Here is a 26,066-nt window from a genome sequence, read left to right on the forward strand (position 1 = left end):
CTGCGTCTGCGGCACAAACTAACATGGCGGCGCCCATCGCGCATACAGCTCAACTAACGCAATCGTTATAAAGGTGTTTAAACAACAAAAAACTTCCACTTGCATATTTTTGACAATCGGAATATCAGATATTTCATCCAATTGCTAACAAATTTGTGAATATTTTGAATTAAAAAGGAAAACTGACATAAAAGCAGATCATCATTCATTCAGCGCTGTTGTTGCTGCGGTATGTCACGTGACAAGCAATTACGCGTCACCATGGAAACCATAAAGTGACAAGTTCTAAATAACGGTCACCTTGAAAAACTCAAGCTGGGGGGTCAACCAGAATATTTTAACTTACGTGTGAAAGGGTTAATAATAATTTTAGTGATCTCCGACTGGCGGAGTCCAACATCATTAGTGCCGACGTGAATAATAATCTTAGAGAATTTATGATTAGCATTAGCCAGCACTTTTAAATTTGCTTTGATGTCAGTCGCTCTGGCTCCCGGCAAACATTACTATGGTGGCTGGTGTCTCTATTTTCACATTCCGTTTAATAGAATAGTCAATAACCAGGGCACTTTCAACAGGATTCTCAGTGGGTGTCACTGAGTGGGAACGGAAGAGCGGTGATTTGTCCCACGACTATGTTGTCTCACAGTCACCCAAGTGCCCTGCTGCACGGGTTACCACATTTATCACATGTGAAGCCCTCACCGCTGACAGAGAATGCTATACTACACATGTGGCACGCAGTGCAAGTGACAATAACAGGAGAAGACATTACTCACCATGTTTGTTGACTGATCTGACTCACCACAGTTGTTTGATGGAAAAAAAAGACGGCAAGCACGGGTGGCAGATTAACTGGCTAGCGAAAAGCTAGCGGGTTGTGCAAGATTAGATTAAAGCTAGTCAGATCAATGTGACAAACAAAATTAGATAATAACAGATATATTGTGATGATTAAATTATATGAAGCAATATTACAAGTTAAAAATACATGTTAAAAACGATTAGTTTTTAAAGTTCAGATTATGTGTTATTGTGGAATAGACAATATGACCAAAATCTTACTTCAAGATATAAGACATTTTAACAATAACAACAATCAGGTCTGTAAATCCAATTCTAGCATTTTTTATTGAATGATACATTTTATTTAATGGTAATTTTGATAGTAGTAATAAAAATGATTTATGTTACACTATCACTGTCACTGAATGACTGATTTCCATCAACACAAATAGAGCTTGAGAAAAGCACAAATACACATCGTCACTCATCGTGACTCACAAACATACACTGATCTTCCTGCCTTTATGAGGATTCATTACACACATTTATTCTGACATGTTATTTCACTGACAGAAGTTCAGCTTTAGGATCAATGTAATGAAGAGAAAACAAGAGACTCTATTACACCTCACTGTAACTGATTTATTATGCAGCTCAAAGCATTATGGGTAGAATCTCTCTACAGTCTGTTTTAATTCATCAACACAGTTTCACTGATGATTTACAGCCAACCCAAAACCCAGGATAGAGCGGCTGAGTGAATGTGGTCTGGACTGTGTGGATGAGGCTCAGTGTGTCAGAGACGCTGTAGAAGGACAGAGTTCCTGCACTGTGATCCACATACACTCCAATTCTACTGCTGATGGACTCTACAGGGAGTTTAGTCTGGATGTTATTGTGTTTGAATGAGTATCTGGAGGGAGAGCAGATCAAACTCCAGGACTGATCATTATATCCAAACAAACACTCATTACCCTGTCCCTTCCTGCTGATGCTCTTATATGACACTGATACATACACAAATTTACACTCAATACACTCAATCTCCCAGTAACAGCATCCACACACACTCTCTTTACACAAAACCTGAGACCAATGATCAAATCTGTCTGGATGATCAGGATACGAAGCTCTGTGACACTGACAGTAATCACTCTGTTCCTCTCAGACAGATGGAGATGTTTATGTGCTGTGTTCTGATCCAGAGTGAGCTGATGGGAATCTGATGGAGAGAAAACACATCAGATGAATCATCTGACTGATATCCTGTGCAAATCATGATTATCCATCATCCAACTCCCTTACATGGATGATTACCTTACTTGTAATTTGATTTACAAAGTTTTTTAAGCATTTAGGCCTATTGTTTGTGATCAGAGCGATGTTGATGGAGAACATCAGATAACCTGGGGGCACAGGGAGTAGCGTGGGCTGGTCTGGATGAAAGGGGGCAAAAGTTGTCTAAACAAGATGTTAGATTGGAGCAAAGAGTGTCAGTACCTCTGTTAGTGTCCAGTGCTGAAAACTGAGCGAGTGAAGGAAGTGAGGATGAAACCACAGAGGATAGGTGAGAGGGAGAGAGTGAGCATACGCTGAAAGGTGACCTGTGGAGGAGTGTGTGTTGTGTCAGGAGTCAGTTTGAGGTGAAAAGTGTTGAAGTGGTCTGAGGTGTGCAGTGGAGTAACAGCCTGGGTTTTATCAAGGTGGATGTTGAAGTCACCGAGTACCAGAGGAGTACCGTCCTCAGGGTAGTTTGAGAGTAACACATCTAACTCCGCTAAGAAGTTACTCAGTTGACCTGGGGGACGATAAACAACTAGAAGGTGGAACAACTACAAGGTGGATTTTAGCAGGGTGAGTAATAGTAATTGCGTGTGATTCAAATGACCTGTTGCCAGGTAGAGATGGTAAAGGATAAAATTTCCATTCATTTGAGATAAGCAGACAAGTACCTCCACCCCTCCCAGTCCCAGTTGGGCGAGGGGTGTGGGAAAAAGCAGTGTCCTTAGGTTTTATCCAGGTCTCAGTGAGGTTGAGACTTGAATGAGTAGCAATAGATGAAATAGAGTCTACTTTGTTTACAGCAGACTGACAGTTCAAAAGACCAATTGGAATAGAGAGTAAAGTAGTAGAGGACATAGGGGCAATTTATGAGTGTTAGCAGTAATAGTAGAGATTTAAAAGCACATAGTGAATACAGATTACTAAAACAAACAAATGAGAACACGCTGTAGAGAAAGGAAAGAAAGGGGAGAAAAAAGCAGTACTCAAGTGCCTTGTCGGTGTCTTTGCTCAGTGGAGTCGCGCAGGTCAAGTCCCTGGTCTTTACACTCTTCGGTCTTCACACAATGAGGGCTTCACATATTATTACAATTATATATACGCCTAATACCCTGTTATTGAATACAGCAAGCCACGCCCTACTACTTAGCAAAGCGAAACTCAAAAGCCACGCAAGATGCACAACAAAAACAAACGCAACTTCAGTAAACGGTAAATAAAACAACATTTCCCAGTAACTAAGAACCGCGCTAAAATATGAGAAAAGTAAACACTCTCAAGCTGATGACCTCTCCTGTTGCTCGACTGCTTCTTCAGATAAAAAACACCTCCACACATTCCACATTTTTATTTTACATTTTTAAATATATTCAAATAGAACATGGTTCTTTAAAATCATAGGGATATTTCACAATATTCCTGTTTTTACTGTATTTTGAATCAAATAAATCCAACCTTGTGAGCAGAAGAGACTTCTTTCAAAAACAAAGAAGGCAGGGCCGGCAGTGCAGTGCATATATATTCAGTGTAAATTGTGATAATCGTAATTAATAATCGCAATTACAATTTCAAGGGAATAATCGGCAATTATGATTTTTGTCATAATCGTGCAGCCCTATTCTGTGGTGTGCATTGCGGGATTGTGAAGCCCCTTATCCTCAATTGGCTTTATGCCCAGCTGTACTACTTCCTGAACTTCAGCCAGTTTCCTGTCTGTCATTATTGGACAAACTGATTAATCCAGGTGTGTCTGATTATTGTTACTGAGGTCAGGCACACCTGGATTAATCAGTTTGTCCAATAATGGCAGACAGGAAACAAAGGAGCTGGCTGAAGTTCAGGAAACTTGGTAAAGGGCTATGCCAGCGCCCCATCCTCGTTGGACAAAGGCAAGAGACACTCAACTAACCAGGGTCTCGCCCAGATAGCAGTGATGCTGCTGTTGGCGGGGGATATCGAGCTGAATCCAGGACCACATCCCAGGCTGTCTACTAACATGGATCCTATTGTTAGCCACACAGCACAACATCTCCAGTTAGCTCCACCTGCCAGTGGATCTACCAGTGAACTAACAAACTTAGCCTCCCATCTGATTAATCCAGGGTTGAGGTTTGGGTTTGGGTCTGTGGCCTCGTTGTCCACGTTTTCCGGGGCTCCTCAATGTGGCAGAGACGGTGCTTCGGATGACACGTCGTTCCGGAAATGCGACGTCATCCCGGTCGTCAATGGGGACGTAACAAAGGCCACTGGCAGTCCAGCAGCTCGTGGATCGGGATCTTACAACGTTGCTGTTTTGTCGTCTCCTATCTCCGGTGCCCACCATCGTAATGGTACTGAGAATATGCCCCGGAGTAGTGAAGACCATGACAATAAGCACATGACAGCATCTTCGAACAGCGAAGCAGTGGATGGCCTGATGTCGGAGGATAAGTGCACAGACTTTAAACCAACTTTTAGTAAGAAAGGTTTACATTACATTCATCTTAATGTTAGAAGTCTACTACCAAAAATTTAGGAAATAAGACAATTGGTGAAACAATTAAAGATCGGGGTTATCTGTTTAACGGAAAGTTGGTTAGATGAAACTATAAGTGATGAGGAAATTGCCATTAATAATTACTGTATAGTTAGGAAGGACCGGAATAGAAAGGGGGGTGGGGTCTGTGTATATGTGCATTCAGATGTGGCTTTTAACTGTAGAGATGACATTGCTAGTGATTTAGAGATTGTTTGGATGGACATATGTTTACCAAAAACTAATCCTATTTTATTGGTGGCTTGCTACAGACCGCCAGGCCATTCTACCTTTTATGATAAGTGTTAAGTAAACATGCAATTTATTCTTTTATTACGCCTCATATACATGGGCGGATATGATATTAATCACCATTGTAGTTTTAGAAATGAAATATGTGTATACAATTTATTCTGTATTAATCTGTGATTCACATTTATAAAGTATGTATGTTACTAACTAAATATATAACCTATTAAAATAGGGTGTTGTATAAGAAAAGTCTTTATTGGAATCTGTTTTATGGAATAATACAATACAACTGTTTTTTGTATAAGTCTTTTATTGAATCTGGTTTATTAAGAAAAGGACAATGCAAATTGTTTGGTATAAGTCTTTTATTGAATCTGGTTTATTAAGAAAGAGACAATGCAAACTGTTTTGTATAATTCTTTTATTGAATCTGGTTTATTGAGAGAAAGACAATGCAACTTGTTTGGTAAAAGCCTTTATTGTGAAATTGTTTTATTAAGTAAGACAATGGAGACGATTTTGTAAAGGACTTTATTATTGAACTGTTGTAATTAAAGAAGACACTGTATTTTGTTCTTGTAATAAACTTTTATTGTAATAATGCATGCAAGAAGTAATAATGATATACTCATGTTTAAGCATTTAATCAATAGATAGAAGTAACATTAAGTAGTGAAAAAAAGCATGTAACTTAGCAAAGTAGAAATGGCAAGCATTACCCGTTTGATGAGGAGAAGGGCAGAGGGTCCAGAGCAGCAAACAAAGGAGAACAAAGGAAAGAGCTTTATATATGGAGTTACAAGGGGATTTCCAGAACGGAGGACAGTTCAAGACTTCGGATTGGACAGATTGTCTGTAAAGGACTGAACCTGTGCGGAGGGCGTGTGGACTATAAAAAGTATTGTAAAGAATGTCAAAGTCAGACGCTGTTTCACCAAGGATGGCCTCTCCGGTGTTAGATGCCTTGCCATTAAGCCTCATGAAGATGAAAGTTTGTAGATTAATTGGTTTTGATTTACTTTTAATTTTATTTTAGATTTTAGTACCTTTTATGTAAACTAGTTAACCTGTAGGCTATTTAATAAAAATTATATTTAATTGAAATTAAGAAGCTTGCCTGTCTTTAGTCTCTGTTTTACCAAATATTGAGCTGAACAAAACCACGGAGCAGTCTTTCGACTAAATTGTAAGTATTGAAATTTATATACTTATTGTTTAGAACGAATTCGACTGACTTTACCTAACCTGAGAATAAACAAAATAAGGTAGAAGGTGTCTATATTTAAGACCCAAATAAGGGGTTAAATTAAGCACCATAAAACATAAGTTAGAACAAGTTCTCTTGAGACTATCAAATAAAGAGAGCTCTGAGATGATTTTAATTGGGGATATGAACACAAATGTGTCAGGCTGTGCCCATCCTTACGGCAAAATACTGGAGGGAAGTACAAGACTGTACTATCCAGATCATTTAAACATTATTCCCAGGAAACTTTCAGGATGCTGGTTGATGAGGTGGATTGGTCCCCTGTTGTAAATTGTTCATGTGTTAACATAGCATGGTCACAATTTAAAGATATATTTTTAAAAACCATCAACAAAGTGACCCCTTTTAGACAGATCAGAGTCAAACAGCGTTCTAGTGCATGGTTTGACAAAGGTATACATGATGCTATTAAAACCAGGGAAAAAGCACTTAAAATTTTTCATAGAACTAAAAATCATGCTGATTTTATTTTATATAAACAAGCAAGAAATAAGACTCAGGAACTTATTAGAGATGCTAAATCAACCCACTATAAGAATGATATATCAAATAATAAAGATAACCCAAAAAAGTTATGGAAGACTTTAAAGGAATTGGGGGCGGCTAAGACAAATACTATGAAACCAAGAAGCACAGGACTAACAATTAAGGGTGTCCTAAATTTCAATAAGAAAGAGGTTGCTAATTATTTTAATATTTATTTCACTTCTATAGCTTCTTATACTTCTATACAGCTGGTCTCAAATCTTCAACCTTCCTATGGTTTTTTTAATATTGATATGGTGAAATCATTCTACAATAAACTTGGAGCATTGCCAAACTCATTTTCCTTACGGAAGGTTGAGGTAGGGGAGATGGAAAAAAAACTATTACAGTTAGACTGCTCTAAGGGACCTGGGTTAGATGGGTTATCTCCTCGGTTTTTACGAGATACCGCTGCCAAAATAGCCCCATACATCTCACATATTTTTAACCTGTCTGTTGAAACTGGTGTTTTCCCTAATGACCTCAAGAGGGCCAAGGTAAGTCCCCCTTTTTAAAAATGGAAACAGCCACGATCCCGGTAACTACAGACCAGTCTCTATTTTATGCACGGTATCAAAAAATTTGAAAGGTTGGTCAATGAGCAATTTAATGAATACATGAATAAAAACAACTTCATGTTTAAATTCCAATCCGGATTCAGGAAGTCACATTCTACCGAATCATGCCTACTCTATTTATCTGACATCATACACAGGGAAATAGATAATGGAAATCTCTGTGGAATGGTGTTATTGGATCTTCAAAAGGCATTTGATACGGTGAACCATGACAGACTGATTGCCAAACTTGAGGCCTTAGGGGCAGACAGCTCCACCTGTAGATGGTTTAGATCTTACCTATCAGGGAGGGAACAATTGGTGGTCTTAGGGGGAGTACTGTCAGACCCTTGTATAGTTGAATGTGGAGTTCCACAAGGAAGTATTCTCGGACCGTCCTTATTTTTAACATATATTAATGATATGGCAGACTCCTGTTCATGTGAACTATTTCTTTACGCGGATGACTCTGCACTTTTAATGTCTCATAAACAACAATCCACTCTAGAGAGTAACCTGAGCTCTGAGCTATCTTCTGTAAACAACTGGCTGATTGACAATATGCTGTCTCTACATTTTGTAAAGACAGAGGCCATTTTGTTTGGCTCAAAATATAAATTAAATAGATGCTCGAAATTTAGGGTTATTTTGAATAATGTTGAGGTCAGTACAAAAACGTCAGTAAAATACCTGGGTTGCATCCTAGAAAACAACTTGGATGGCAGGAAGATGGCCAATAAGTTTCTGAGTAAAGTCACAGGGCTTACAAAGTTTTTAGCCAGAAATTCTACATTTTTAGATAGGTCAACAATGATCATTTTAGCTAACGCCTTAATTTTAAACCAGTTTGAATATGCATGCACTTCCTGGTTTGAAGGCCTGACAAAATGACTTAAAGGGAGGCTGCAAGCAGCACAAAATAAATTAATAAGAGTAATTCTAAACATGGGCCATAGGTCTCATATAAGTAGGTCACAATTTGTTGAGCTTAACTGGCTTCCTGTTGAGTTGCGTGTTATTATGTCAAGACTGACCATGACCCATAAAATATTGTATGGTAATGTCCCAAATTATTTGTTGTGTCTTATTACTAAGGTGAAGGATACACACACTATTTACACTCGTGGCAGTATATCAGACCTCTGTCCTTATGCATTCAAGACAATGTTAGGGAAAGAAACATTTGCCTATATAGGGGCAGTTCAGTGGAACAAGTTAGACCGGCAAATAAAAGTGATTTCAAGCATGAACTCTTTTAAAAAGAGGACCAAGGACTGCTTATTAGAGAGGGTAGCGGAATAGGACCAGGGGCCAGTTAATGTCTATATTTTTGCTTATTTAAGGAAAATGTTTGTACAGTATGTTATGTCATTGATTATTGTGTAAGTGTCTTGTCCTGATGTTATGTGTTGAGGACCACAATGGAAATAAGTCCTGGACTTTATTGTGTTTTTATCCTCGATTGTATCTGATGCCTTTTTGTTTTATGTTTAAGGCTTTCTTGATATAATTAAATAAATCAAAATCAAAAAAAAGAAAGCACTGAAACCTTAATTACGTAAATTATCACAAACTGCAGCCAATCAGCAAACAAGAGCCATTCATATTAATCTTTCCAACAGAAAACAACAACACGAAAAAAACGTATCGTGTTATATTATTTCTGAACCGTCTATTCTTGCCACATTGGTGTAAACTGTCAGGTCACACAATACACAGACAGTTAACGTTCTATTTTTGAAACACTCGACTTGTTTGTTTTTCTTTTGTAAGTAATTGCAAGTTTCATCTTGTAAATCTTCAAATAAACGCCACCCAAAAACACCTTAAGACCCCACCCCATCACACCTCTGTCTCTTCAGTCATGTTTTCTTTCATCTTCTACAGGAAGAACATGAACACACTCATTGAGTTTCTCTGCTTGTTTTCTTGGTGACTTACATTTTAGGAAGTCGTTCCTGGTTCTGGGAACAATGTTGGTGAAAGTGACTGTGGAAATCAACAGACATGAAGAGTGTGATTATCATTTCAAGAGAAAATGATCCCTGCATCCGTTCTAAGACATTTCTAATATGATCTTCTACATGATATGAGATGATGAAGGATCATTTCTGAGAGCTGATGAATCTCCAGGACTTTACCTCTGTCAGAGATCTTGAGCTCCTCTTTGCAGAAATCCTCCAGTTTGTCTCTCAGCCGACGAACAGATTCTCTCACGCCATCAAAAGAGGAGAGAGAACTGAAGGGATTGTCATTTACGTCTGTAGATTCAGGAGGAGCTGAGAGAGACTGGAAACTCTACAAAAAAAAAAAAAACAGAAATCAAAGCTCATCACCTCCACACTTCATCAATAACCTGCACTACAGTCAGATTTGTGCAGCTCTTGTTGATCTTTAGTAACTCTCCTCAATCCAGCACTTTCACAGCATCAGCTTCATTCTTCTCATATTCATTATATCATGTTACAGCTACGAGTTCTAGCGTTTTCCACTTGTGAAACTTATGTGAACTTTCTAGGAAAACACTTGGATGATCAAACATCTGGCAATTCACAAGTTGGTTTGCCCATGTAATCTTTAAGCTATAAGTTATATACCCCACAGTGGGACTACTAATGCTTGGATGATGAGTATGGTAGGAAGGTGCCTAAATTATGTTGGTGGAGTTGGGGAGGTGGAAGGATGCCAAAACAGCTGATGCCAGAGCAAGCTGATCGAGTGGTTGCTTATATGCTCTGGCAGTTAACTGAAAGATTAGATGGATTCACTCCTCCCAAAATTACATTGTGAACTTCATTGAGTAGATTTGATCAGGAAAAGCATTTCAAAGGCCAAAGAGTAGATTGAACATTATTTATAACTTTTGAGCAGTTTGTAGCTTCTAAAAAAAGGACTCTTAGCAGGGTTTCTGCGGATCCTTAAAAAGTCTTAAATTAGATTTTTAAAATGTAAGGCCATAAAGAGTCTTAAAAAGTCTTATTTTTACTTTTGAAAGGTCTTACATTTTCGATGGCAGTTTGACTTAGACATATATAAATGTTTTCCAAATTAAAACTAATTAGTGTAATTTTTTATTTATTATTCTTTCTTTGTGGATTTGCTTGTTCACGTGACATTTCGCATCACATTTGCGGCAGCATTACGTCTGTCACGCGAAACAGGAGGAGAGAGGGAGAAGCAAGTTGTTAAATGTCAGTTCAATTCTAAGTTCATTCTTTATGTGCGTAGTGGTGTGCGATGTGTATTGTCTATTATTATGATATTCTAATCATTGTTTTAGTGTGTACGAGGCACTGTGAGCTGACATCGCTTTTGTCTCTCGTGCTTTCACTGCTTGATGTGTGCAGTAGTTATGTGTAGGTATGTTCCCAAATGAGTTTTTGTCTTATATTTATATCATATTATGTTGTTATCATAGGCCTACAATATCAACATCAGCAAGAGTGCCATTTTCACGAGCACAATTGCAAATGTGATATTTATTTTATATAACAGTTAAATTAGCAATAAATTAACATTGTGAGTTAAATTTTATAAACAATATTGTCAACATTGTTTGTTTCCCCTTTATTTCGCCGACGAGAATTTCAAAATGAAACCAGCAGAGTCTCAATGCAACAGACAGCGATGATTTTTTGACTGTAATCCGCGTTTTGAACGAATCAATTTAATGATTTAATGAACAATCACTTGCTTCTTTCCCAAATGAATCAGCTGTTTGAACAAATCGGTTGAATGAATGACTCCCTCAACTCACTTATTAAGACAGTGACTTGCCACCACCTACTGGCAGTTTTAGTTTCACATTTAAAGCACCCTTTAGTTAGAACGTTAAAATTAGAAATCAGTTCATATTTAAATATTGAATAATAATAATAAAAAAAACTCATAGCTTTATTTATGCAATTGTAAATGCAGTGTAAATATATTAATGCCAGGTCTGATGCCACTTCTAAGTCTCCTCAGCACTGCAAAGATGGATTTTGATTTAATGATTTAATTTGACTGGTAACAGTGGTATTGTGTAATTATTCTAATAGAATTTAATTTGAATGTTAGAATTTGACATAAAAGGTGATGCATACATCTACAAATGTCCATATATAGGTGAAAATGCCCCTGGAAATCAATTTAAAGTGGCAAATATTGCCCCTTATTAAAAAATGTTAATCTCTGTCACCAGGCCCGGAGTGGGTAATCGGGAGAATCGGGAGAATTCCCGGTGGGCCGCTTCACTTTTGGGCCGGTCGAGGAATTTTTTTTTTTTTTTTGTCACATTTCAATGTCACGTTAGTTACATGGTTCTCCCCTCCCCTCCTATAGAGTTGGTTGGGTTAGTCCGTCTTTTCCAAAACGTTTTCTCAGGTAGGCTACCGCGGCACCACCGGCGCCTACCGAAAGCTGGACCGGCCCTACCGTAACGGTACACGTCAGGGAGGATGGATGGGAGGAAGAGGCCAGGAGGTATGGAAGCTTTGTTTCCGCCACAGAATAAAACATTTTAAAAGATAATTGCGACTTTTTATCTCACAATTGCGAGTTTACATCTCGCAATTCTGACTTTATTTCTCAGAATTGCGATATATAAAGTCAAAATTGCGTGAAATAAAGTTGCAATTGCCTGTTATAAAGTCAGAATTGCGAGATATAAATTCAGAATTGTATGAAATAAAGTCGCAATTGCTTCTTATAAAGTCAGAACTGCGTGAAATAAAGTAGCAATTGCTTATAAAATCAGAACTGCAAGATATATAGTCAGAATTGTGTGATATAAAGTCGCAATTGTGTGTTATAAAGTCAGAATTGCGAGATATAGTCAGAATTGTGTGAAATAAAGTCGCAATTGCTTCTTATAAAGTCAGAATTGCAAGATATAAAGTCAGAACTGCGTGAAATAAAGTTGCAGTTGCTTATAAAGTCAGTACTGCAAGATGTGAAGATCCTCTCACTGTCCTCCACTGCTGTCTGTGCAGAGCGCTGTTACACACACATCACAATCACACAGTGGCTTCAGTGAGTCCTGACTGAGACGTCTCAAACTTCTCTTCTTCTCCAGACTCACCCTATGAGACGCCACAGCCTCTCTCAGCTGCTGAAGATCTTTCTCTCTCTGCTGGATCCTCTGCTGGAACGACCTCTGCATCTCCTTCAGCTGGTGCTAAAGGACAAACCAATGACAGGAGAAACATCACATTAATCATTAGGTAAACAGATATGAGTTCACATCTAGCCAAGTGCAGTACAAATTCAATTCAAATTGGAGGTGTGGCGGCATTTTGGCTTTCCAAAAGCTAAAAATGATAGCGGTGAGATGGTTACAGACAAGATGAAAACTGTTAGTATACATGAATAGCATAACAAACATGATGCAGCATTTAAACCATCACCACAGTGAGAAGCTCCAGACACCAGCTCCATCTGCACGTAAAAAGCTACAGGCCAAACTGCCCTGACCGGCAGATTTGCAGCCCCACTCGGTCCGACGAGTACACGAGCCATGGAGATCACGCAGTGTATTCATGCCGAAGATATGAGGTCATTTTCAGAGTCATTTTCTGTTGTAGAAATTGAAGGATTTCAGCAACTGGTCAACACATTGGAGCCCAGATACACCATCCCATCATGCCCCCACTTTAGCCAGACTGTTATGCCAGCACATTACAGAGAAACAAAATCTAAGGTAGTTGAGACCCTAAGAAAAGCAGATAGCGTGTTAATTACAACCAACGGCTGGACCTCCAGGGCTACCCAGGGTTATCTTATGGTCACAGCCCATAAGATATCCAGCGAGTGGGAGATGGTTAATTTTGTTCTTCAAACTTGCCCTCTGTTTGAATCACACACCAGTGCTAACATTGCTGAAGTTTTAAAATCAGCCTTGAGTGAATGGGGGCTTCAAAAGGCTTACCATGGAATTGCTGTTGTCACGGACAATGCAAGAAATATTGAAATTGATGTCAGAGAGGCTGGGCTAGCCCCCCATGTCAGGTGTTCTGCCCACACTTTAAACATAGCCAGCCAAGCGGGTTTGAGTGTGCCTTTGAGTGTGCTGTTAGGTAGAGTGAGGCGCATTGCTGCCTTCTTTTACACAAGCTCCACAGCCACAGTGGTGTTCGCAGCCAAACAAACACTACCGGAGCTTCCAGCACACAAATTAATCATAGATATCGCTACACGCTGGAACAGCAGTCTGGATATGATCGAACGCTATCTCAAACAGCAAGCGGCTGTGACAACGACTCTCCTGAGCAACAACGTTCGACGAAATGTCCGTGACATCGACACTTTGGATATCTCTGACATCCGTGATGCGGAGGACATCATGAGACTTCTTGAGCCACTCAAAACGGCAACCACAGTGTTGTGTGAAGAAAACCATCTTCTGTGTCTCTCATTGTGCCCTTAAAAGCATATGATTGAGCATAAAATGGCTTCCAACGAAGAAGACTCCCTCACTTTGAGCAGCATGAAGAGAGCAATACTGAACAAACTTTCAGACAGATACACTTCAGAATACAATCACCTGCCACTGCACTGCATTAGACCCCAGATTCCGGGCCCAGCCTCATCTGGAGAAAGACCAGCGAGAGGATGTATTCATCAGATTAAAGGAGAAAGCTGTGCTGTTACAGAACCATGTATTATATTTATTTTATTCTCTTTCACTAAATATGTACATGGATTTCTTAATAATTTGTTGACTATTATGGCATATTTTTCTAAATGTGTTCCAGGTGTAAATGTTATAATGATACAAATTAAAACAAGTAATATTAAAATATTACCTTAATTGACAAAATAATGACATTGTGAAACCCCTGTCACTGCTGTACTTAGATTTTAATTAGTCTTTTTATTACCGCTATTCCTCTGTGCAGGATCAGGGTGAAGGAGGTGCCAGTGGCCATCCCCCTGCAGCAGGGAATCCTCTTGATCAGACAAACAGCACAGGAGCTGAGCTGAAACAACCTCCTCCCAAGAAAACAGCTTAAGGAAGATCTCCTTGGGGGGACTTTTCATGAACCAGCTACCCAGCCCATCAGTCAGATTGATGCAGAAATCAATAAGTACAGAGCTGAAACATCCATTTCCCTCAATAGCTGTCCACTCAATTGGTGGAAAGAGAAAGCTAGGCTGTACCCACTGCTCTCCAGTCTAGCAAAGTCCCTAGTGAAATGTTTTTTTTCCATCCGCAGGGGACATTGTGAATGTGCAGAGATCTCAGCTTATGCCAGAAAATGTGGATATGCTTATATTTCTTTAAAAAAAAAAAACATGTACAAAATATCCAAGCTAGAAAAGAGCACAGACAAAGCCTTAGTTTGTTATAAAGAGTTTTCTTTTATTTGTATTATTCATTCATTTATTTGATTTTGTTTTGTTTTGTTATTTCACATAAAATATATATTTCTATTGCAATATTATGTCTGTGAAATAAAAGCACACTGTTTTATTTATCATTTGTCTTGTTAAAAAAATCGCGAGAAAATCATATCGTGAAACCAGTATCATGAATCATATCGCATCGTAAGTTGAGTGAATCGTTACATTCCTACTGCACACGTCTGCGACACAGTTACTGGAGCTGATTGCGGGCACTCTAGTCAATGCTTGTGTTTTTACCAGCCGTGCCGCGTTTCAGAAGCGTCCCGCGCCGCTTCGCTAAAGATAGGCACCTATTCTATTTTTGACAGAAGTCGTGTCCAAAAGCCAGTGTTCTCCTCCTGCTCACTGTATGTGAAATATAGATACAAGATAATTGAGGATGTATTTTAAAAGACTAAAACACACAAATCTTTCATCCTTGTCATTCATAACGGAACTTTTAAGTGTATTAACTTTTTCTGTAGGCTACAGCACAACAAAGTAGGACATGGCAATATACACAATTAAACCGAGCAAAACCGGTCAAAAATCAAGAAAAAACATGATAAATCAAGAAAAACTACACCGGACATGCAAATTACGTGGTCTCGTGCATCCAGTCCCTTCGCTTCTGAAATGTTCCTGGTGTGAGAGTTGAGACATTTAACAAAAAGACAATCGTGTTTTGTCATATTTCATTTATTGTACATGTGCGTACAGCAAAGATAATCAGAGTATATGCATATATTGCCTGAACCACTTATCAATGTTTCATACTTTTACAATGAAAACAAAAAGAGGCAGGGTTGTGTTTTGTATATATTTCTTATCATAAAGATGTATCCGTTGTTGACTGAACCACATTTGTGTGGCTATTAATTTTTAAGATATTTAAAATGAAAACAAAAAGAGGCATATTCTGTTTTTATTGTAAATATACATCCAGATAACTGGAGTAGCCAGAGCGAGCTGAGTGTCGTTTTCAAGAACGATGGTGTTCCATTTGTGGAATTACCAGACTTGCGTCCTTTCGTCGTCGGGAGTTTGTACTCCTGAGTCGAAATTGCCAAGTTCGAACTACCAAGGATGCAAGTCCGAACTTTTCGTACTTGGTATTAAGAAATGCCGCTAGATCCTGGTCATGTCATGTGATTCCCTTGCCCTCATGTGATCTTGTCATTGTGTTCTTTCCTTGGTTTATGTATTCATGTGTTATGTACTTGGTATTAGGTGTGTTCGACACCGGCTGCGGCTGGATGTAACCAAACGGTGAGAGTTGCCGCATTCAGGCAGTGAGGAGCTGCAAATGGAGATGTGAAGTCGGACATTTTCTGATTCCCGTAGTGATGCTTGTGTGGTGTTTGCAGACTTTCCCACAGATGAAGTTAAATAAATGCAATATTTGTCAAATACACAGACGTTTCAGATACATTTCCATTTAATACTTTGGCATTATATGACCCCTTTAAGCAGTGCATATTGTACAAGCTAATATGATTCTTTAGGGTCTAAATTAAAAGTTTGTAATATACTTTAATTAAAAATTCTCATTAGTATTGTAAGAAAACACTCATTTTACCTGGTCAAAAACAGCTCTGTTTTCAGCACGCCATTTTTTTTTGTATTTTATTTATTTATAAGGACAGCGCACATTAATCAACATTACTGTAAATGTGCCAGTATTAGCCTACTGGCTAATTTTCAACTGCAATCCTTCGGCAAGATGTTTAGAAACCTGTAAAATTATAAAATATACAGTAAACAAAAAGTACCTCAAGACACGATAAAACAACAAATAAAACAGAACAATTCTCACAACATAAAACCACACGAAACATTCCAGAAACATTAAAACATCAGTACATTTAAGTGCATGTGTCTTTAAATGATAATGAGCTTTGCTCACCCCGCCCCTCTGTTCTGTGGGGCGTTTTGACACAACAACACTTAGTGGAACTAAGAACGCGATTTGAAGACAAGAAAGATGTAAGGTAAGAAATTCTTACATATTAGTTTGTTATTGTTGCATAAACTTCACATTGCAGTTGAACTGTTGCTAGATATATGGTGAATATTATAATATTTAGACCCGTGTTTACTGTTACTGTGTTTGTGGATATCTGCTCAAATGTAGATATGTATATGGTAACCATAATGTTTTATATTTGAGCGCGATCGCGTTTGAATCAAAACGCACCAAACGGCTTAATGTTTTTACTATTATCTCATTTCATATCATCATAACGAATGGAAACATTTGAAGTAACATGATAATCAATATATTTTTCTCTAGCTTAGTTGTTACTGAAATATTTTGGAAGATTTATAGGCTGCTATGGTTATTGTTATTATTATTTTATGCAGCACTGTGCATAGCCTATGCCTACAAGGCACAACAAACCTGGTGTTCATTATATTATATATTGTTGGAAACATTTGTGTGTGTGTGTGTGTGTGTGTGTATTCTGTGAATTTTAAAAAGCAATTTTAACCAGAAAAATCTAAAATGTATTCCCAAAATCGTGCAGGCCTTTCTCTTGATATCAGTATGTTCACTTTTTTTTTTTCAGGGCCCAGATGCCACTCCTGCTGACTTCAACATTCACATGAGTATCTGTACATGAACCTGGTAAAGTGAAAATCAAACACCTTGGAAATGAAAGGTATGTACAATGTTTTTAGGAATGGCAGAAAGGTCTCTGTCTTTGGATCATTGGTTTCAATGAGTGCTTTTTTTGTCATTTGTTGTGTATCTTTGGATTATGTTGTGTTGTAAATAAATCAAACAATCTAAAAGCCATTCTTTTTTAAATCTCCTCATTCTTTGTGCAAGGTTGCTCAGAATGATAGGGCCTGATAGCTCCTAATAGGGCCGTTAGGGGAGGGTCTTTGTCTTTCTCAGGTGTGAAAGGCTTACATATTAATGAGCTCCCGCATAAAGCTTTGTGGCACAAAACACGTCGTAAAAATTTTAAATCAATATATTGTCTTATCTGAATGAGCAGTCAGGGTGATTTTCACATAGTTTTAGAGCAAATATTCTAGGCTACGTCATACAATTTTCAAAAGTCTTGTGAAGAAATAATCAGTATGGGTTTCATGACCTTATTTTAGTGAGAATTTTTTTTGTATTTTCACAAACCACGCATAAATGTCATTATCTCAAAACTACAAACTTTTACACACATGCTGCTGATATATTATTGTAGCAGAGTTTGTGCTGAATACAGTGTAATTAGACTTTAGCCATGAAAATGTCACAAGTAAAAGAAATAAGCACAAATGTCAGAGCATGTCAGAACACCTCCAGGCCCAGAAAACAGCTCAGACCCCAGAGGGTTAAAGAAGCTGAATCTAAAACAGTTTTCAGACAGAAGGTGAAAATAGACGCTTCAATGTAAATTATAAGATAATAAGGAGGTTTTTACCATTGAATTATGTAAATGTGTTCTAGCAGACCTCATAAACAACATTATGAACCTGTAAATGAGCATAATGCATCTCTTTAAGTTCATACGTTTCTCTGTCCTCTGTGCTGCAGCTGATACAGTGTCGTGGTTTGTATGTTCATCCATACACAGCACACATATACACTTCTGATCAGTGCGGCAGAAAACCTCGAGGAGCTTGTCGTGTTTCTGGCAGATCATCTCCTGCAGTCGTCCAGTGGCATCAGTCAGATTGTGTCTCTTTCCTTTAAACCAACTCTCATGTTGTTCAAGGTGATTCTGACAGTAAGAGTTCAGACACACCAGACAAGACTTGACGGCTTTGTGTTTTCTTCCAGTACAGACGTCACACTGCACATCTCCAGCTCCAGCGTAACAGTCAGCAGCAAGTTTAGTCTTCTTCAGTTTCTCCACCAGTTCAGCCAGAATGGTGTTTTTAGCTAAAGCAGGTCTTTGACTGAAGGTCTGTCTGCACTGAGGACAGCTGTAGACTCTCTTCTCATCCTCCTGATCCCAGCAGTCTGTAATACATCTCTTACAGTAACTGTGTCCACAGGAAGTGGTCACTGGATCCTTCGGAAGATCCAGACACACTGAACACATAAACTCATTCTGATCCACTGAATTTCTAGCATCTGCCATTTTACTGCATGAAGACAAAGACACAAACACACAACAGCTCAACAACACTTGTTTCTCTAAACTCAGGTTATTTTTCTTTCCTGGTTCTGTGTTTGAGTGACGCGTGTAAAACAGGTTTGTCTGTAAAGCAGCTTCCTCATTCTTAAACCCGAAGAGCCTCATTGCTGCTAAGTTTTAGTTTCCTTGTGCATTCCCACACAAATTGTGTTAAATCAGTCTCAGACATGCACTCAAAGAATATAAGTTACAGAGTAGCAAGACAACAGCCTTAAAAATTATACTGTAGGACTGAAACCTGTGACCAGAATTACAGTTCCTTTTTTCAGATTAACAGGTTTTATTGATACAGTTTTCAGAATACAACACAATAAATCTGTAAAGAATTAACATTTTCACCTCGAAACCACAACCCCAATTTGTACAAAACCAAATAGCATGAGTTAAATCACCATCGTCAACCTCACATATCCAGCAATATGGTGTATCTTTTAACCCAAGCCTAAACAGCCTGGTAGGAATCCAGTAAAAACGGTCCACAATCTAAAACTTTATAAGGCGTATTCTTGCATCTCTAGATGCTGTTTTGACATTCTTTAAAACTCTATGCCATTCCTCATCATCGAATGTTAGGTTCAGATCTCTTTCCCAAATTTTCTTAAAAGCTAAAAAAGCTCCATCACCAATACTTTGATGTAAGTATGGTGTGATACACCATATGGTGTGGATACATGTATGGTGTGGATACATGTACACCGATACAACCAGGATTAGTACACTGATGCTTCGTGACCTTTCCCCATATGACCCGTTTGCTGACTCAGGAAGCTGTATACTACATAGGATTTGAGAGCAAACCAAACACAAATGAATCTTCCAGATGATTCGTTAAAAAATATTTCCACACAAAACTCAACACTCCAGACCCCAAATCAACAATGCAATCCAGACCATAAACGAAGGGGGCTCCAGCCAGTCTGAGCTAACCAACGAACCCCCCAGCTAAGTACTTTATGGCCATGCAAGCTTCAAAGCAATGAGCCTTGCTAAAGGAAGAACGTTGTCAACAATATGCAGTTTTTAAAAGACGGATTGGTTTGGAGTGGTCATACTTTGAGCCCCACCAAGATAATGGCAGAGGTTGTTTGATCCCACGACAGAGACTTAAAACAGACCTTCTTATAACCTTTAAATGACTTCTCTTACCACAGAATTTAAATCCACAGAGAACCCCCCACAGAAAAGCTTTTACATGATCAGAATGCATCAGATCACTCCAAAATGCTAGATGGACTTGTAAAGACCACCCATTGGGTGGTAAAGACCACCCAAGACGGAGTCCAACTGTGTGGGCGAAGGGATAATGCGTGCATATCTTTTCAGCGCTGCAGTGAAGTTCACTTAATTTATTTAGTTTCAATATTACTTTACTACGCTTAATCTGACTCCAATTTCAAATGATAATCACATTTAGATTGTGTTTCTTATTGGAAAATAATCATAAATATTGATTATGAATTAATTTAGATATTTTCAATTATTCATTCATAAAGGGACCCGACGTTGCACAGAGTCACACACCCCGGGTTTACGTGGATCTCACGGACACAGTCTTGAGCGTATGTAAAATAAATACGCGCGTCTGGAGGTCCTGCGGCGCGAATGAGGTGTTTAGCGCGGCGGACGCAAATTCGTATGGCAAGCCAAAGTATTCATAAATGCCTGGTCAGGCGTCTGATTGCACACGGACACATCAAAAGCGTGCGTTTCAACAGCCAAACGTTCTTAACGTGCGCTTTGTGGTCACGGAAAACGCGCGTCTCGCATCAAAATGCGCGTCCTCGACGTGTGATCTGCTATTTAAAACGCACGTTCTTGAACGTGTAAACAGGTAAACCAAACAGGCAGTCCAAACGTGTGTGAAGTGTCCAAACAGGCGAAAAGAACGTGCTCGTTCCCTATAGTGTTCTTGAAATCGCACGTTGAAAGTGTGTGCTCACTTATTGCCTTGAGTCTGTCATGCTTTTGTCCCTATAGGTTTAGGTCTCTTGTATTATCATTAAACCCAAGCAAAACAGCATGGAATTATCGATGGCAAATTTGACAGAGGAGAGGATAATAATTGGTGAGTTATAATCCAACAGTTATCATTTAGGTTAAAAAAAAGAAGAAGAAAGAGAAAACAGACAGTTTTTTTATTTCAGCACCTCGGACAGTCCTCTAATCCCTTCGTTCGAGACATCTCACAAATTTTCCAGTTGGAACGCCAAAAGGGTCAAATTTCGCCACTAACGAAACACCTTTCATTCTCAAAACGTCGGTGTTTACGGCGTTTAAGACGAAAAGACGCCGCAAAGTACGGCGTTATGTGGTACAAATGCTGCAAATTATGGCGTTTGCAAAGCAAAATCGCCGTCATTATCTGCGTTTTTTTTTATCCAGCCAATGACGCCGTTTCTGACGCCGCAGGCCATCCATAATGCGCTGTAATTTGCGGCGCTTCTGTCTGACAAAGACAGCGTAAAAAGCGGTGTTTTGTATAATATTATAATCAGCCCCTCCCTTTTCTTCAAAGTTCAGCCCATCTAATGAAGTAGATGGAAAGACTTATGTAGTAGATTGTCGATCTGAATGATCGGTTCTGTTTTTCTAACGTTGTTAGGACTAGTGTTTGGACTTTTATCGTGTCATATTTTTTATTTCTTCATGGGGCGCGTGTATCCCCCTTTTTCCTTTATCATATGTGGGTATGATTTTAGCCTCTGTTTACATTCATGTCTGTAAAATACATTAGATTTCCCAGCAAACTTACTACCTTCAATAGGGCATTGGTCTGCGTGCCCGGGCAGCGGTGTCGTTTTGCTCTTAATGACAGGGGTTCGAATCCAAGGTCCGACCGTATTATTTTCGTTTCATTTCTTTTGTATTGGTCTGTCTTTTAAATTTCGGAAGACTACCCGATAGCTGACAACTGATCGAGTAGCAGGCGGTAGGCTACTTATTACGGAAATGACAGCTTGTATAAGGCTTTAGGTGTAGCAACTGTTTTAAGCCCGCTTACAGTGGCTGCTGTGGGTCCGTTTATTGCTGATTATAATGATTTAGATAGGCCTGGTGATGCTTCACGATATAGTCCATTTCGCTTTTTAAGATCATAAAGCTCTTTTAGCAGTTCCCAGGATAGTCCACGAAAGGAGGTAGAGCCTTCCTAAACTATTGAACTATTAAAACAAGAGATGACTCCAGCCCAAGCGAGGACTACCGCTGTTCTTGACCATCATACAAGACTGCAATATATTTCACATTTAAATTATTTATTATCATGCTGCCTTTGCCGTAAAATGGACATTAATATTGCTAACAGTGAATAATATATTTTGTACTACCTTAACGGTTCATTCTGATGTCATATAGCCTAATATAACGATTATAAGACTGTTTTTTTTTGGTAACACAAAATTATTCATTTTCTGTATCAGAATCAGAATTTCTGGCGTTATTTTTAAGGGACCATTGTGGAAAAGGGGGCTATAGATGGAAAATGTAATGGTCATTTTTTTGCCAAGACTTTATTCAGTAATTTTACGGAATTTTCCGTTAACCCTAAAACACAACACAATACAATGCCTCAATAAAAATACATGGGAAAACTGTAAGAAATATCTTCTCGTATTATAGCCTAATACATGCTATTTTTTTGGACTGTAAATAATAAAGAGTTGTGATATGTCTGTATTTCCATAATGGCTAATGCTTCTTATTGTATTAGGTTTTTCTTTTAAATGTGTATTTAAAATAATAATTGTAGCCTATTATTGTATTTTTCTAAAATAAAATCTTGAATTTAATTGTTTCAGTCAAACTTGGACTCAGCACTTTTGGAATTGCCTATTTACTGGAGTAATTAAAAACTTTTTTTTTATTAGTCTTATTTAAATATCTTGAAGCAGCGGGATCAGCGGACGTCTCGTTCAAGCCATAAAAAAATTAAAAAAAGTCTGGTCTGGTCATATAGTGATGTGGACCATCTCTGCAGTTCAGCACTCTATAGCCTAGTCAAGTCGCACCACGTTTATTTATACCACTTTATACAATACAGAATATTGCTTTAAAGCCACAAAAATCATAACTTCCTAGAGGCTTACTGTAATTGAGACATGCAAGACATTCATTAAAAGCAGAATGACATATGCATTAATAAAGTTAACCTAACTAAATTGGACTCTATATGAGTTCAGTGATTCAGGCCAAATAATTGTGAAATAATGATTATGTTAAAACACAACCAACACCATCAGATCACCTTTTCTATTTGTTCATCTGGCTGTTATAACTCATGTACAGCAGCCAAACAAAACTTAAAGTTAATAATTTAAGGGTCAAGAGCCCAACTAAAACAAACACTGATCACCATAATGGTGACTTTAAGTATGGTTTTCTCCTTCAGTGATTCTGCTTGTTAACACCAGGTGTCTTCAATGTTGGCAATAAAAGATATTTTGTAAATTTTACTCATTTTAAATGGTTAACTTTAAGAATTAATTTGGAAAAAGGAATTAATTTGATTAATTATTACTCAATTCTAATTTGTTAAATGTAATTAATAATATTGCTTGTAATCTGTTGTTTTGGTGAGAAGTCTGTTTATCAGATCATAATAAAAAAATGCTTGCCCCCCTATATGAAAACAAAATCAAGGGGCATAGTTCAAATGACTCTGTACGCAATTGGATAGTCCTTCAACCAATCAGACCAACGATCCGGGTGACGTACTTTGCAGAGCTACACAAAAACTCCAGGCAGGAAATGTGTAACCACAGAAGCAGCTATGGAATGAGCAATTTTTGCAGGTTATGAAAAAAAAAAGAAAAAAAAAAGTGTGTGGTATTTACACCCACTCGAGCGAGTTATTTGCTAAAAAGAAGCCATTGAGCATCGGCGAGAGGTTAAAAGGAATTGGACAGAGCGGCTCTGGAATCGGATTGGATTAAACCTGCCAATAGAGCGCCAGGTGGATAAGCCAGTTTGTGATTGGTTCCCGCAAATTTGTAAAGGAAGCAGCAGAGAAATAAATGTACAGGTTTCCAGCCTGAGCTGCAGAGCGAAATCAAATGGCCAGCAGATCAAGCTGGGTCTACTATTTTACGAATATGCTTATAAAAAGTATTATTAGCCTATTAATAAATTCAATTCGATTCAAATGTATTTCTATAGCACTTTTCACAATTTTGCATTGTCCCAAAGCATTCCAGATCTATTCACATACTGGTAGGCGGAATTAAGCGAACTATTTGCATAAAGTGTGAACAGTGTAAACAACAGACACTCCGGGCCTTACTAACTGCCCAAAATATTCATTTACGGAGACAAAGATGGAGGATTTAAGATGACAGCTTTGATAGGAGTTTGGTTAAATTATCCCAGTAACAAGTAAACAAACAAAGAGTCTTTTCTTTTCCTCAGTTGCATACATTTATTTAACCAGCTGTAGCCGAGATGAAGTCTCTCAATGCTTAATATAAGTAATACAGCATACAATACAGAGTATGGACAAGCCAGGTTACAAATAATTAAACACACCTAGCATGGTAAATAAACTGCTGTATAAAACTGCAGAACAACAATTTCTTCCCAGAGAAACCATATGAAATACGCAAGAAAAACAAAACAAAACCTGAAACCATGAAAGGGACAAGGACATGTCTTCATAGACATTATGACAAATTTTGCAATAGCCGACAGGCATTATTGCCTCAGGAAAGCCAATTAGACTTTTTCAAAGCCCACAGAACCCTTAATGGCCATCTGTATTAAGTCTTTAAACATGGCCTCTTCTGTAATGCCTCTTGGCAGGTACAAAATGAGGGCACAGGTGGAAGAGAATGGAAATCGCTGGCTTCCAGGTTCTTGGTCATAAAACTGGATTTCACAGTTGTGTGGAAAACCCAGTGGGGGTACAGCATCTGCTCCGGTAACAAAAATTTGTATGTCCTCCAAAGTAACATCTAGCTCGTTATCAATATAAACAGAAAAATACAAATGTTACTTTGACCTGGGTTAGGGTCGTGATTAAATATGAAGGAAAATGAGTAGGTAAACTGGAGAGCATGTAGATGTGAATTTGAGAACTTGTACAGTACATATCCATACTTGTAGGCCTATACACTTACACATAAATTTACACTCACAGCAAATGAGTCATTTTATTGGATGGCGCCTAGCCAATGAAATGGGACTTCTTTTGTACACGATGATATTATGTATGCTCTATTAATATGGTGTTTACTTAGTTTGATCTTTTAATACCACTCTCTTAATGCATTAAGCCATATTAAGTGTTTTCTTTTACCGTTTTTCTATGGGAGGAAAATGCTTAACATGTAATTAAGGCCTTGTCCACACTAATATGTTTTCGTTTGAAAACGCATCTTTTTCTCTCGGTTTTGGCTCTCCGTCCACACAGATATTGCGTTTTTATTGACGAAAACTAAGCTTTGTGAAAACGCTCTCCTAGGTGGATAAATGTGAAAACGCTGTTTTCGCATTGTAGTGTGGACTGTGAAGACGGAGACATTTGAAAACGATGACACATGTTTAGTCAATAGATATTCATGTTTACACCACTATTGTGCCTGTTATGTGCTATTCACTTTCACACAGTTGCTAAAATATATTACTTTGCGCACTTCATATCGCAGTCCTGCAAAGATGACAGAATTTACTCGCATTGCTGTCCTGTGGCAAAATATGAGAGCAGTCGCTTTTTAGACCAAACATGTAATAGTGACTGAGAGCACCTGTGAATGGTGACTGAATGGAATCAGTGAATGGTGAGATATTTTGCTGAATAAAATAATCCTGCCAGAAGAACTGTGTGATAACTTTATGATGTCTGAGCTTTTATGAGGGTTTATGCATGCACAGTGAGATGAATTTGCCGTTTTCTGATGTTTCAGTGTGGATGAAAAACTTTTGGAAAATGCTTGAAAACACTAGTGTGGACAGAGAGCACTTTGAAACGAAAACTCAATTTTCAAATCTATCTGGAATAATGTAGACATAGCCTTAAACGAGTTGCGTTCATATTCTTTTCTGTACATAGTATGTACATAGTTTTCTGTACATAGTTTTCTATGGGTGGAAAACGCTTAACGTATAATTAAACGTGTTGCGTTCATATTCTGGGCTCATCGGCTTTTCTGTACATAGTATGCTGTTTTAATTTGGTGTTTTATAATATCATTTACTTCTTTTAAAAACACTTTCTTAATGCATTAAGCAACGTTAGTGTTTTATAACGTCCCCAAGGTGCGGGTGTCGTGACATCATCGCGTACAAAAGAAGTCCCATTTCATTGGCTAGGCGCCTACCAATAAAACGACTCATTTGCACCCAGGTTTGTGACTTTTTTTCTGCAAGTGCAAATCTCA

The 26,066-nt window shown here is 38.3% G+C and overlaps 1 protein-coding gene and 1 pseudogene across 3 annotated transcripts in view; both read right to left on the minus strand.

Moving 5' to 3' along the window:
- LOC307157330 (uncharacterized protein) overlaps positions 1-26,066 on the minus strand; it is a 599,307-nt gene that overhangs the window by 301,338 nt on the left and 271,903 nt on the right. The window lies entirely within an intron of this gene.
- LOC307156993 (E3 ubiquitin/ISG15 ligase TRIM25-like) lies at positions 1,473-18,639 on the minus strand (annotated as a pseudogene). Its single transcript has 7 exons — positions 18,066-18,639; positions 15,151-15,190; positions 14,044-14,095; positions 12,246-12,341; positions 9,325-9,481; positions 9,125-9,172; positions 1,473-2,008 (listed from the first exon to the last, which is right to left on the minus strand). The product of its transcript is annotated as an E3 ubiquitin/ISG15 ligase TRIM25-like (transcript).

The sequence above is a fragment of the Squalius cephalus genome, assembly GCF_949319135.1.
Source record: "Squalius cephalus genome assembly, chromosome: 4".
Classification (NCBI taxonomy): domain Eukaryota; kingdom Metazoa; phylum Chordata; class Actinopteri; order Cypriniformes; family Leuciscidae; genus Squalius; species Squalius cephalus.